Source organism: Lygodium microphyllum, chromosome 13, assembly GCF_053477565.2.
Source record: "Lygodium microphyllum isolate KBCC chromosome 13, Lygodium_microphyllum_v1.1.10, whole genome shotgun sequence".
In the NCBI taxonomy this organism is placed as follows: domain Eukaryota; kingdom Viridiplantae; phylum Streptophyta; class Polypodiopsida; order Schizaeales; family Lygodiaceae; genus Lygodium; species Lygodium microphyllum.
The window spans coordinates 72,702,366-72,716,450 of record NC_141147.1 but is presented as its reverse complement, the minus strand read 5'-3'; the positions used below and the strand labels follow the sequence as shown (position 1 = coordinate 72,716,450).

The following is a 14,085-nucleotide window of genomic DNA, read 5'->3' as shown; positions in this document are numbered from 1 at the left end:
CTAGTATATTAGTTAATCTTTAGAGAGCTTATTTTGAGTCTTGGTTTTGATGTTTATGCTCACCCATAGATAATGTTTTCGATGTCTATCAAGTACTTCATTGCAGCTAGGTCCTATGACTCAGCAGGCCCCATAGTTCCTTTTGACAATAGTACCGTGACTAGAGTTTTGGAATATAAGGGGTTTTTCTCAGGATCCAATACCAACATGCAACAACAACCACTAATGCCAACCCTTCCACCTTACAATGACACCACATAGCTAACAATTTTAGTAGTAGCCTTGGAAGCCTCAACTCACACAAATACCCAGCTAAAGTGCCCCAAACTCTGGACCGCCACTTATTCTTCACGGTTGGACTAGCAAGAAAACCATGCTCACATAATAAGCAATGTCAAGGTCCATTTGGTGGCAAGTTCTCAACAGCCGTAAACAACATCTCATTTAACCTTCCCAATACCGCTCTACTTCAAACCTACTTCTTAAGGAAGAACCTTAATGGCATCTTCATCACTGACTTCCCAGACAATCCTACTATACAATTCAACTTTACCGGGACTCAACCTAGGAATGTAGCCCCTTTGAGAGGGACAAGAGTTAGCTGCCTTTCTTTCAACTCTAGTGTGTAACTTGTTTTGGAAGGTACCAACATCCTTGGGGGCCTGAGAGTCTCGGGGAAGTTAAGATATATATATCTCTGCATCACATGCGTTCAAGGCTTATTTATAAATATCCTTATTTGTGATTTTTTTCTAAATAAAATATAACTCTTTTCTATTCAATCTGTAAATAACCCCTATAAATTACACCCTTATGTATGTAAAATACGTATAAAAATAGGATTTTAAAAATACCTTATTTTAAACCCACGTGATGCACACATATGTTCATGAGTAACTTACTCGAGCCAAGAGTCACCCCATCCATCTCCATGGTTTCAATTTCTTCATTGTGGGTAAGGGCATAGGCAACTACAATGGCACATTAGATCCCCAAATTTTCAACTTGGTGGACCCTCTAGAGCACAACACAGTCAATGTTCCAAAGGGAGGCTGGGTAGCAATACACTTTCTAGCCGATAATCCAAGTAAAAATTCATTATTTTAGTATAGTTAAAGGGGGTAAAGAGAAAATAGAATCGATCATATAGCTAAAATTGGAGATGCACAAAACTCTTTAAAAAATGTAGAAATATAAAGAGGCTTTCACATGTTTTTGAAAGCACTTTGAACTTATTAGTATTGGTGCTCATAGCAAGACATACATATTCATGGATTGTAAAAGTCCATATGCATTCATATACATTATCTAATTTTATGAAGTTGGTAAATTTTGAAAAAACAAAGAACTATAATACATTCATGTTATGAGGATCAGGTGTATGCTTCATGCATTGCCATTTGGAGGTGCACACAAGCTAGGGTTTAGAAACAACATTCCTAGTCAACAATGGTGTTGGTCCTCAGCAAACTCTTGAACCCCCGCCACTTGACCTACCTTCTTACTAAACAAGTCATGAATAAATCTCCATCAAGATTAAAAGCCATTCTTTTGCTAACATGATGTAAAGAGAAGGTGCGGTGTGCACACTTACCATGATGGCCACTTGAATTTTGGCTTTCGCGAGCTCCACAAATTTTTTTGGTACACAAATAATCTCATTTGTAACTAAAGGGAGTACACAAGAACCTTATGTTTTTTTCATGTAGTGTCACATAGTGAGGAATTTTCCACTTGAAGACAATTTGTAAGGAGGCTCATTCGTGATCCTCGTGGGACATGATGGCAACAATCGTATCTACATGAGATTATTTGGGTTGATATTTCTCTTTGTGGGATGTTTTCCTATCCCTAGAAATTTCAATTTAAGGCCAATTGGTATAGAGATTGAAGAGATAGAGTCAATGAGCTTTGAGGTCAATTTATAATAGCGATCGGATGGTGCCTCTCATGGTTCACCCTGTTCGTGTATCATCACAGAACCTTTTTAAGGTCTTAATTAGAAACTTATCTTTCACAATGATATGTGCTTAATGGTTGCATGCTAAAGTAGATAACTACCTTACTAGTAGTTTGGAAGGAATTTACTAAACTACGCACTCAAACTAACATATAATGTTGCAATTGACTCTAAAATTTAGGCTTAATGTCTTCTTATATTGGTTTTGTGGGATATAATACATGTTTTATTGTTTCCATAGCTAGTTTCGTATTTGACAAAAGCTAACTTGTTGATTCACAAGACATAAGCATTATGATATGAACTTATTTTACATATATACTTTGGAGCACATATCATTTTGAGAACATTTCCTTGATTGCACTTGAAACCAAGAAACATTTGAGCGTTGACCTTGCGTTTTGATAGAGCTTAGATTATGTGGCAATGAAATCTTTTTAAATGTTATGACAACTCATCACTCTCATCTTTATTGCATATGAGGAAAGTGTTTCTCTTCATGTAATCACCAATTATCACTTTTACATTAGGACATGCAGCATAAAGCTCTCCTGAAGAATTATTTGCGGTCCTCATACGCCAACCATGATCAGTGTCTACAAGCCATGCACCATTTTCTACAATCCATGCCCAATGACATTTATCTTGGACCCATGGTCAAGTAAAGCAACACAAGGAGTTTCACGTTCTCCTATTTTCAATACCGTTTCAATGGTAGCCCTAGCCCAATAATTTATTGTGTAGTGACTTCGAGGAATAAGTCCTAGAGTCTCTTCCCCATATTGTTGCATCTACCTTACTCCACTATGCATATTGCTACAAGACAATGCATTTTCAGCCACTTTCTTCTCTTTTCCACATGCTGTCCACTGATTAGTAGCATCATGCATAGATAATCCAATACTTACTTCATTCTCACATTCAGCTTGAATACCCAACAAACTAGTTTTCTCTTCAAATTGCAACAATGCACTAGTGGTATCACCAAGAAAATGATGCTTCCTCTTAATTATGTCAATGATCTCATCATGAAATTCTTGCTTGGCAATGCCAAGCACCTCTCCCAAGGTGTATTCTACCTAACTTTTTAAGATCCGTTCTTTAAGAGCCTTCTTAAGATCTGTGGTTGTCTCAATGTTAGACTGCAACTTAAATCCTAGCTAGTTGCCCTTCTTTTTGCCCTCTTGTTTGTTATCTTGTATTTGCTCGTGACTGACCTCTTCCATAACATGCTCGGGAGGTGGCTGATTTGCATCTTTAGGCTAATCCACACTTCTTCTTGTCATTCTTTTAGATGTCCCTGCAATATCTTCATCTCTTTTTTGTTTTTCTTCCACAAGTACATCTGTGTTTTGTACCTTTGCTAAATATGCATACACTGAATATGCATCTACCGGTGATTCCCAACCAGTTATGTCAGGAATGTCTTGCCCTGTATGAGGCATTTCACAATCAGTAACCTTTCTCTTTTCAGCTGAATGTAAAGCATGTGTCCATATTTTAGCCTTTGGACCAACCATCACTTGGCCATGCATTCTATCCAACTGTAGACCAAAAGTAGAAGCATGTACCACCACATAAGCATTTCAAACAGCCAAGTCTTCCAACAACTTCTGCATGCCTCCCTTTCCAAAATTCAAAGCAAGAGGAAATCCCATTTCTTATGCATGGACCTTGCCATCTTTCCAAAAGATGAGCTGTCATGCCAAGGCCTCCTGATAGGCAGCACAATCCTTTCTCTCATGATGCAAATTGTCACACCACATACATCTTTTTCCTAGCTTAGGGGCTGTTGTTCGTCCCCTTTCCTCTTGTCCTTTTTCATCCAATTTTGCAACCTTCAATTGAAGATCCTGAATGCCTTTGACCAATTCATCTAAGACATCTTCCCTAACAGAGGGAACAATAGCATGTACAGCCATAGGGTTAGCCATAGAAGTAGGTGGCTTACTGGATACATCAATTGTCTTTCCCATAACAGTGGACAAGCTAGAGACATGCAATCTTTCTCTTCTTCTATGCTTCTTCACAAGTGCAGTAACAACTTCCTTGACATGTCTTCACTCTGTTTTCAAACCTGTCTCTGTAGTCTAATCCTCCAGCAAATCATCAAGCTTCTCTTGAAGCTCAGGATCAGCTGCCTGTAGAAATAATTCAATTTTTTGACTTGCAAGAGCTTGCTATTCTGCAAGATCCAAGTGCTCAAATTGACTTTCAAATTCTCTTAACAATTCTATAGCCACAAGACCCCTTATTGGGTTGTAAAACCCACTCCTAAAAAGTCTTGCGCGTAATCAAACTGGTGTCCTCAATGTAAAATTGTTCCCTAAGTGTCTTCTTGAAGGCTACCTTGTCAGCATCCTATAAGTATAATTAAGTTATCCATGCTTTTAGTTCATGAACAGTAACATGTAAAAAATACAGGCTCCATGCACATTGAGCCACCCCAAAGAATTCCTGCCTAGAAAAATTACTATTTTTGATGGGTGCGCACCTTATCACTAAAGGCGTGGTGCCTTATTACTAAAGGAGATGGCATCACAAGTTTGATGCCTTTATGCATTCAAAGGGATAATCTCGCAGTGATATAGACCAGTGTTCATTTAGAATAAGGCTCATGATGGTAGCCTTATGATTTTCATCTTCTATGTGGATGATATGTTGATTACTAGGAGTTGGATGCCTTGAAAGTTTAGCTCAAGAAGAGCTTTGAGATGAAGGACATGGGACAAGTCTCACATATTCTTGGGATACACATTACATGCGATCACTCGAAGGGTCTCCTCTACTTGTCAGAAAAGGAGTACTTCTATTATACATGCTTCACTTAACAAAATCCCATGATGCATGTGAAGTCATGAAGTTTGATCATTATGGAGAGGAGGCAGTTTAATATGACTTGAATTGTATGAACAATTCAAGGTTGTTATTGATGAATGGAATAAAATAGAGAATGATGATATTTCATCTTCATCATCAATGCAACACAAGATCATCAATGATAAAGAAAGAAGATATATTTGACCTTCAATCACTTCTTGCTTAAAGAGAGTATCTATGATACAAATATGCTCATCAAATGCCTCAAGTCATCCATCTCTTACATTGAATATCTTGCAATTATCACAACTCAAGCAGACTTGTTTGGCCTCTACTTTGAAATATATGGAAGCAATGCAACCTGCTCATCAATTAGGATATCATAAACATTTTATAGATGGCAATGGAGCTAAATATTTTATACAAAATCTACAAAAGTTATATTTCTCCTATAAATGATATAACAAAGTAGTGATTCTATATGGACATGACTTTGACACCCATAACAAATGTGTATCGATCTTAAAAACTTTTATAATAAATTTTGTAGTTAGTAACTATATGTTTATTATTAATTAAAACTATCTTGTATAGTTATCTTTGTGTTTTTATACACCATCAATATTATTAAGATATGCCACTTTGTTTCTTTTTAATGTCTTTAGTAGCCTTAGTTCTATGTTGGAATTTCTTATTGGGCTAAATCCAATTTTGTGCTTCCTATCTCAACCAATAGCTAAGGCTTAACTAACTTCATTTAGCTTCCTATCTATCTTATCAAACAGATAATGTTTACTTACAATAAATTTTATGTATGCATTTTTTGAAAAAGAAACACTTGGTCAAAGGCTATATCTTTAATCTCAAAAAAATATAAACTTTTGTCTTGGTATATAATCTACATTTTAGATGGAACTTTTCAACATAAAGATATTTATTTATGCATCTACATACATAGAACTTGAATAAAAAAGTAGATTATTTAACGTGTGTGTGTTTCTTTACACAACAAAAAGAATCATCACATCAAAGCTTGTCCAGTGGGATCATTAAAACAAGTTGTTAAATGTCTAGTTAGTAGCACCTCTTTTTAAGATTTTAGTTTATGTAAAATTATGTAAATTGAAATAATATCATGATTGCATAGAAAACTCACGGTAGATTGTAATATTGCATTTACTTCCTTTCTCTTAAAATCCGTAGCATCATAAAATTTGGCCATAAAAACATATCTTTATTTGTGTGCTAGTTCTCTTTATGCTTCAATAAATCTTATATATTGTTACATAAAACTTGAAATTTTCTTAAGTATATCCTAGCTAAGCCTCCTTGATGTTTCTACCACCATATAACATCACATTTTGTAGTACAATATAAAAGATAGAGTGAAATAAAAAATCTCCTAGTAGCTAAATACCTTACACTTCATCACATGAACTCTCAAGATGTGTGATCTCACATTCTTATTCATCGAAATAAGCCATTATTTAAAATGGGACTTGGAAAATCCCAAAATCTGTAATATGATGTCTATTTCTCTTTATTTGATTTATTCTCATGAATTATAGTAAGGAAAATATAGATCTTATTTCACTATTTATTTGATTTAATCTCACAAATTATTTTGAAAAAAAATTATGTATATACCACTAATGTATCATGTTTGCAATCTCAAACTTGAATTGTGTTCTCAAACTTACATCCTCAATCTTGTGCTCTTGAACTTGATTTCTCAACTAGAGAGAGAGAGAGAGAGAGAGAGAGAGAGAGAGAGAGAGAGAGAGAGAGAGAGAGAGAGAGAGAGAGAGAGAGTGTGTGTGTGTGTGTGTGTGTGTGTGTGTGTGTGTGTGTGTGTGAGAGAGAGAGAGAGAGAGAGAGAGAGAGAGAGTGTGTGTGTGTGTGTGAGAGAGAGAGAGAGAGAGAGAGAGAGAGAGAGTGTGTGTGTGTGAGGAAGTGACATGGTAAGAGAGTGAGAGTAAGAAGGATATGAAGAGAGAGAGAGAGAGTGTGTGTGTGTGTATGTTGTTAGAATATAGGCATGGGAACTCACCCTAAGCAAGGGTCTATGAGGGTAGATGGATGTGAATGGCCTTAAGGGACAAGGGAAACCCTAACCCTAGCTTGGCAGAGGCTATATAAATAGCCTATGGGTCACTATCAAGTGAGAGAGAGTGTGTACCCAAGTTGTACTCTAAGAAACTTAGTAAGCAAGATTTTGTTCTTGTACTTTAAGCTCTCTTCTCCCTCTTGTGCACATTCTTCTTGCTACAAAATCTGATTTTCCACATGGCATTAGAGCCTCCTCTAATCCTTTCAGCTTCCTCTATCCTCAGCTTCACTAAGTGCACGTGATTTTCAATCATCTTCATCTTTTTCTTCTTACCTCCATAGCCAACCTTGACCCCCTGACTTTGGAGGGCCTGGAGAAGACAAAGGAGAGCATTTTAGCTCTTGACATCTACTAAAGACTTATTCTCCAACACAAGGTTACCTGGTGTGGCACATCAGAGGGAAACATAATGCGTCATGGAGGGCAGCATTGCAGAAATCGTAAATCTGGTGGCACAAATTTTACAACCTCTTGTTTAGCTCGTTGGCACGACATATAAAAGGCGCAATCATGGCACGCATCTTGGGGCAATGATAGCGCCCAAGTGGGCTTCCTAACCCTAAAAGGATTTAACAAATTCCATCTCTATTGGTCACATAAAGGCAAACCCTAGTTGCCTATCTTCTGTTAGTCATAGCCAGAAAGCTTCAATCTTTTCCATTCTTCAAAATTTTCAATTTCTAAGCACTAACAGTGATTCTAATCACTGATTGATCTTCTCCAAAGCTAGTTGAAGATTTGAAAACTCTTATTCAAAGTCTCTTACCCACAGTGGACCTCCTTAGTTCATCAAACAATCCACATTTCACATCTCAAGTGGCATAAAACTTTGAGATGAGTGCTTGTAAGCACTAACGTTGCATTTTACAATCATGTTGCTAGCTAGATATTGACTCAATCTGGTGTTTTAATTGGAATAAAAATTAAATCCATCGAGTGCTTTATGTCATTAACCTGTGCTTGCTTGGTTGTAAGGCTATGTGTACAACTATAAACACATAGACCATATCCCAATATTAGTTTGTTGCTGGTACATCAGAAATATGAGTGTTATTGTACTCTCCTCTGATTCATGCCAGAGCATAGATTTTATTGATAAGTCGTGCTCCACCAAGAACTCCTCTAGGCCACATTATCAAGAAGCGCCTAAAGTCTAGTCAAAGTGCACCTCCTTGAAACCTAGGAAAACAATAAATCTTTAATCAAGAGTTGTTCGAAGAACATGACCCCCTAAATCCTATCTTGAGATATTGTATATATATGATTTCCAACCGTTTTCAACTCTACAACTTTGAAAGCTAGCTATCACTTCTATTATTCGGTTGTACTTGGCCAGTTGTAAAGGACTAGATACTACCATTGCTTAAGGAAATAGGTAAGACCTTTCTATAATGGCCATGGCCTATGCAAATGTAAGGCCTCAATTTCACAAGCTCAATGGAAAAGATTTCCATCCTTGGCAAGTCCTGGTAAAATACAAAATGATGGAAAGAGGCTACTGGCCCTTCATAAAAGGAACCAAAGTTATTGACCCATCCAATCCCCTTGATGTAGAAGATGATAAAAGGGCTTAGGCCATTAACATGCTTAATTTAGATGAATCTTTAATTCATCATATTGACCAACTCTCCACTACCAAGGAGAAGTGGGATGAGCTTGAAACGCTCTACGGTGCTGCAAGGAAGAACTCCAAGATATTTCTCAAGATTGAGTTTTTTAGCTTGGAGTACAAATAGGGAGAAGATCTAAGCAAGTTTATTTCACATATGAAGGGGCTAATGGCACATCTTGCCTCCATTCAAGCACCCATTCATAATGAAGATGCCATTGCCATCCTTCTGAAGTCTGTGAAGAAGGTTTTTCCAACCCTTGTGACTATCCTAACTAATATTGATGCCATGAGGCATATTCCACGGTGGATTCTGTGAGACCATAGTGGACTCCACGAGGTTTTGTGGTGGATTCCATAAAACTAATTTTTTTTAATGAGGTTCGTACACAAGGTGGATTCCTTGTTGCGACAAGTTGACGGGGATGCCTGTCCTTTTTGGGCATCAAATTAATTTAGTCTGCACATGGGTGATTCCACAATGTGTGATTCTGCAAATTACATATTTAAATTAATAGACATTTATGAGTTTAGAGTGCACTCATATTAAATTAAGGTTAGGACAAAGTTCAAACCTATTTATTTATTTTGTAGCTAAAGATTGCTAGGTATTTGCTTTTTTCAGTTTAATTTTATTATTTTTTCTTAATTGTGAATGCTTCAGTTGATGTGTAGAGCAGGCAGCGGTGGTGTTGGAGAAGCACTAGGTGATGGCGTGCATTCAGATTACCTAGAAGAAATTATCATTTCTGATGGACGCACGCCTTATCATTAAAGGTGCAGTGCTAATATTTATTTAGGTACACTTATTTATTAAAGAACTTAATAAATATCTATTATTTTGTATGAACATAGGTGCTCAATTTAAATGTTTCATTATTGGACATTGTAGTTGGGCACAACCCAACTTTTTGGATGCCCAACCACTTTATTCTTTATTTGGGTAAAACCAAATACAAAAGCCAAAGCATGCTAATTGTAAGTTGGGCGATTTTTGAGCTTGGAGATTAATACATTTATAAATACATGCCTTGTGGAGCTCCCACACAAAGCATGGGGGGAGATTGTACCCAATTTGTCTTTTTGCCTCATGTCATGCAAAACCTTCTTTTTACTTTATGAGTTTTAGTAGAGTTCTTTGTTCTTGGGGACTTTCCGACGTTCACTACGCGTGCATACAACATCCGATTTGTGTATCTGTGGTATCAAAGCGAAGCTCAGATCAAGGGCTTCCAATCACTTACCATCTCGTGCGAAGGCGAAGCTCATGGAACGAACGAGCTCTACGGGTAGTCTCGCGACGAACTATCAATACTAGCGTGCTCCTCATGGTGAAGAACTATCTGCTATGCTGTGAGATCAGGAAGGACCACTTCCAGGCGATGAAGGACCACTTCCCAAGATCCTTTGGAAGACGTTTTTATTTCAGAGAAAAAAAAGGAGAAAACTTCATTAAATTTGAACTTTTAAGCTTTACAAAGCTTAAGAAAAGCTTAACCCTTCTCAATTCCAACGATTGCAACGACAACATGTACTGATCGTTGCTAAATCTGCCCAGAATGTGTCGTCGTCTTGTCGATTTTTTTAAAAAGTCACTAAGCTTTTATAAAGCTTAAGGTTTTTAAGATTTATTAAGGCTTAAAACTTTCATGCTTAAATCTCCTGCTTAGCAATTGTTCACAGTGAGATCTTTCCCGAATCAATCCCAAGAAAAAACTTCAACAAGCCTCTGTTCACACTTGCACCTTGACAAAGTTGATTCCTAGCAAGTAAACTAACATCCGCACACTATTTCTTGCTTGGAAGAAGACCGTCATCAATTACCATACCCGCAAAAGAAGTAAGATTGCAAAAAGTCATATTTTTTTTTAAAAAGCAAGCCTTGTAAACCTAAATTTGAGCTATGCTCATCCTTCTAACGAGATTTCAAGTGTGTGAGATTGTTTGAGATTTTGCAAGATGTCTGATCAAAACATGGAAGCTTTTATGGCCCCGCAGGTGATTTATTGGAACCAACTATGGAGCATAAATTGGACCTAATTATGATGCAACTTTAAGAGGAACAAAGAGCACGTCAAACTTTGCAAGCACAACTAGTTACACTTCAACAATCCACTGTTGATCAAGATGGAGCGCAACCGGAAGATGTTATTCGACATACGATTGATGCGACACTCAAAGCATAGTCTCTCAGGAAAGAGGCCATGATAAGTAAAAGAAATTTCAAATTACGTACTTTTAATGGGCAACGTGACATAAAAACTATTCTTGCTTTTATAAATCAATTTGATGATTATTTCCATAAATAGCAATATGCTGAAAAAGATAAACTCAAATGTGTCACTAACCATCTAGTGGACAAAGCATCGTTATGGTGGACTATTGTCTGCAAGAGTATTGATTGTCCTACTACTTGGGAGGCCTTTCAAAAGAAAATTTTGCAAAATTTTCTTCCACCTCAATTCCATGAAAAATCAATCAAATAGTGGGATCTTTTGCAACAAAGAGATCATGAATCCATACTGTAGTACACTAAGAGTTTCTGGAGTGTCTTACTACAACTTTGAATGCTTGAAGATGTTTGTGAGGTGATCCACAAGCACAAGTATATGTCTGGTTTGCTTGGTCACTTCTATACGGAAGTGAACATGTTCAAGCCAAAGACTTTGGAGGATGAAATTTCTTTGGCCCATGATGTTAAAGACAAAATTCATGGACGAGAAAAGTGACCGCAACAATTTCCAACTAACGGTAACTTTCGTACAAAGTAATTCAATTCTAACTTTCAAATATTCAATCAAATTTGCTTTGTTCCTTCTTCTTTTCTGTAAAGCCTAGACTTGACCTCCTCCTTTACCATCAAACACAAACTCAAACCCTCAGCCATCTCTCCAACCAAATCCAACATACCTAAATTGCTGGCCCTTACCAATAACGTTTCCAAAGCAAAGTCTATAGTTTGCTACAAGTGCCATCAACCTAGACACTTAGTAGTGAGCTGTCAATCCAAGAAGCCAGTCGTTCACATCAACTACTTAGGAGCGACGGAAGATGAAGACCATGAAGATATACAAGATTTCACTGAAGATGATGATGATATCGACAATGCTTCAAATACTTTACCAGGTATGCCAAATCCTCATTCATTATTAATAATGAAATGTCTTGTGCATGGTCACGAAAAGATTGTTTTGCATGATGATGGGAGCACACATGATTTTATTTCTGTAAAGTTGGTAAAAGATTTGAATTTACATATTGTTCCAACTTCCAACTCATTATCACATAAAAGTTGCATTCTTAGGCACTAGATACAATGATACACAAGAAGTTCATGATTTAGAAATTAAAATTGGTGATTATGTTGAGTGCAGAAATTTCTTGTTTCATGATTTAGAAATTAAAATTGGTGATTATGTTGAGTGCAGAAATTTCTTGGTTGTACCTTTGCAAGCTAGTGATATTATTTTAGGAATGCCTTGGTGTCACAAATATAATCCCGACATAGATTATTCCACACATTCAACAAAAATTCATTCTAACGGAAAACAAATCATATTACATGGAACGCACACCTTTGATAATTTTCCATTTCTTAGTCACACACAGGCTAAACATGCATTGAGAAAAGGTAGCAAATCATACTTACTATGGGTAAATGAAATTGAAACTAAGGAAAATCAGATGCATCCTAGTCACACACAATTTCTCTCACGATTTAAAGATTGTTTCGTTGCTGATTTACCCCCTAATTTACCACCTCCACATCCCGAAGATCATAAAATAGATTTAATCCCAGGTTCTCAACCAGCATGTGAAGCATCTTATAGACACAATCAAATTGAATAGAAAGAAATTCAAGCACAAGTCAAAGAACTGTTAACCTGAGAAGTTATTAGGCCCAGCAGTTCTCCTTTTGGTGCACCTGTCCTATTAGTTAAGAAGAAAAATAATACCTATAGGATGTGCACTGATTATCGTACCCTAAACAAATCACTGTTAAGAATATTCCCTTTCAAGTCTCCCCATTTTCTTAATACATCTATGGTCTAAATATCATGTGTATCTTTGTTCAAACTTGTTGACTTGCATTTCAATAACCACCAATGCAGATATATGAAGGCCATAAACCAAGTTTGTCCACTAAGTATGTGTTATCCTAAAAAATGGTTGATCAAATCTAGATTTGAGAACACCCACAACTTCAAATGGATTCTTGCACTTGTGTGATATCTTTGCTTGTTTTATGCAATCAATTGTTTCAATTGTAGTAAGTCATTCACTATCCTAATCCAAATCCAAAGTAAAAGCACAAGCTTTGAACATGCATTCCACATTATAGCATTGTCACATCTTTGGATAGCTTTAAGTTACATCTACACCGTATCCTTAATTCGTAGTTGCAACCATTCCTTAAGATATAATGCCTGAAGGACTCTTTTGTTCCAATCCACTATCACCATTCTCCCTTTGATATCTTATATTTGTAACTATAGAAAAATCTCCACTAGTTGTTTTCTTGCTAGTTTTCTTATATAACCTGAATGTTGATCACATTAGTTTTCCTAGTTAGGTATACAACTAGTTATTATCAATGCGTGGAATTAGAAGGATACGCTTTAATAATGAAAGGAAAAAAATATGAACATATTCAACCAAAATTTTGAGAGTAAGGGCATAGGCAACTACAATGGCACATTAGATCCCCAAAATTTCAACTTGGTGGACCCTCCAGAGCACAACACCGTCAATGTTCCAAAGGGAGGATGGGTAGCAATACGCTTCCTAGCCGATAATCCAGGTAAATATTTATTGTTTTAGTATAGTTAAAATGGGTAAAGAGAAAATAGAACCGGTCTTATAGCTAAAATTGGAGATGCACAAAACTCATGAGAACAAGTGGAAATGTAAAAAAAGCCTTCACATGTTTTTGAAAGCACTTTAAACTTATCAATATATTGTTGCTAATAGCAAGACATACATATTCATGGATTGTAAAAGTCCATATGCATTCATATACATGATCTAATTTTATGAAGTTGGTAGATTTTGAAAAAACAAAGAACTCTAATACATTCATGTTATGAGGATCAGGTATATGCTTCATGCATTGCCATTTGGAGGTGCACACAAGCTGGGGTTTAGAAACAGCATTCCTAGTCAACAATGGTGTTGGTCCTCAGCAAACTCTTGAACCCCCGCCACTTGATCTACCTTCTTGCTAAATAGTTCATGAATAAATCTCCACCAAGATTAAAAGCCATTCTTTTGCTAACATGATGTAAAGAGAAGGTGCAGTGTGCACACTTACCAGGGCCACTTGAATTTTGGATTTCGCGAGCTCCATAGATTTTTTTGGTACACGAATAATCTCATTTGTAACTAAAGGGACACAAGAACCTTGTATTGTTTTCATCTAGTCTCACATAGTGAGGAATTTTCCACTTGAAGACAATTTGTAAGGAGGCTCATTCGTGATCCTCATTGGACATAATGGCAACAATCGTATCTACATGAGATTATTTGGGTTGATATTTCTCTTTGTGGGATGTTTTTATATCCTTAGAAATGTCAATTTAAGGCCAA

The 14,085-nt window shown here is 36.6% G+C and overlaps 1 pseudogene; it reads left to right on the top strand.

Annotated features, from left to right (window-relative positions):
• Positions 1 to 81: 81 nt before the first annotated feature.
• On the top strand, positions 82 to 13,724 carry LOC148026759 (laccase-12 pseudogene; annotated as a pseudogene).
• Positions 13,725 to 14,085: the final 361 nt, after the last annotated feature.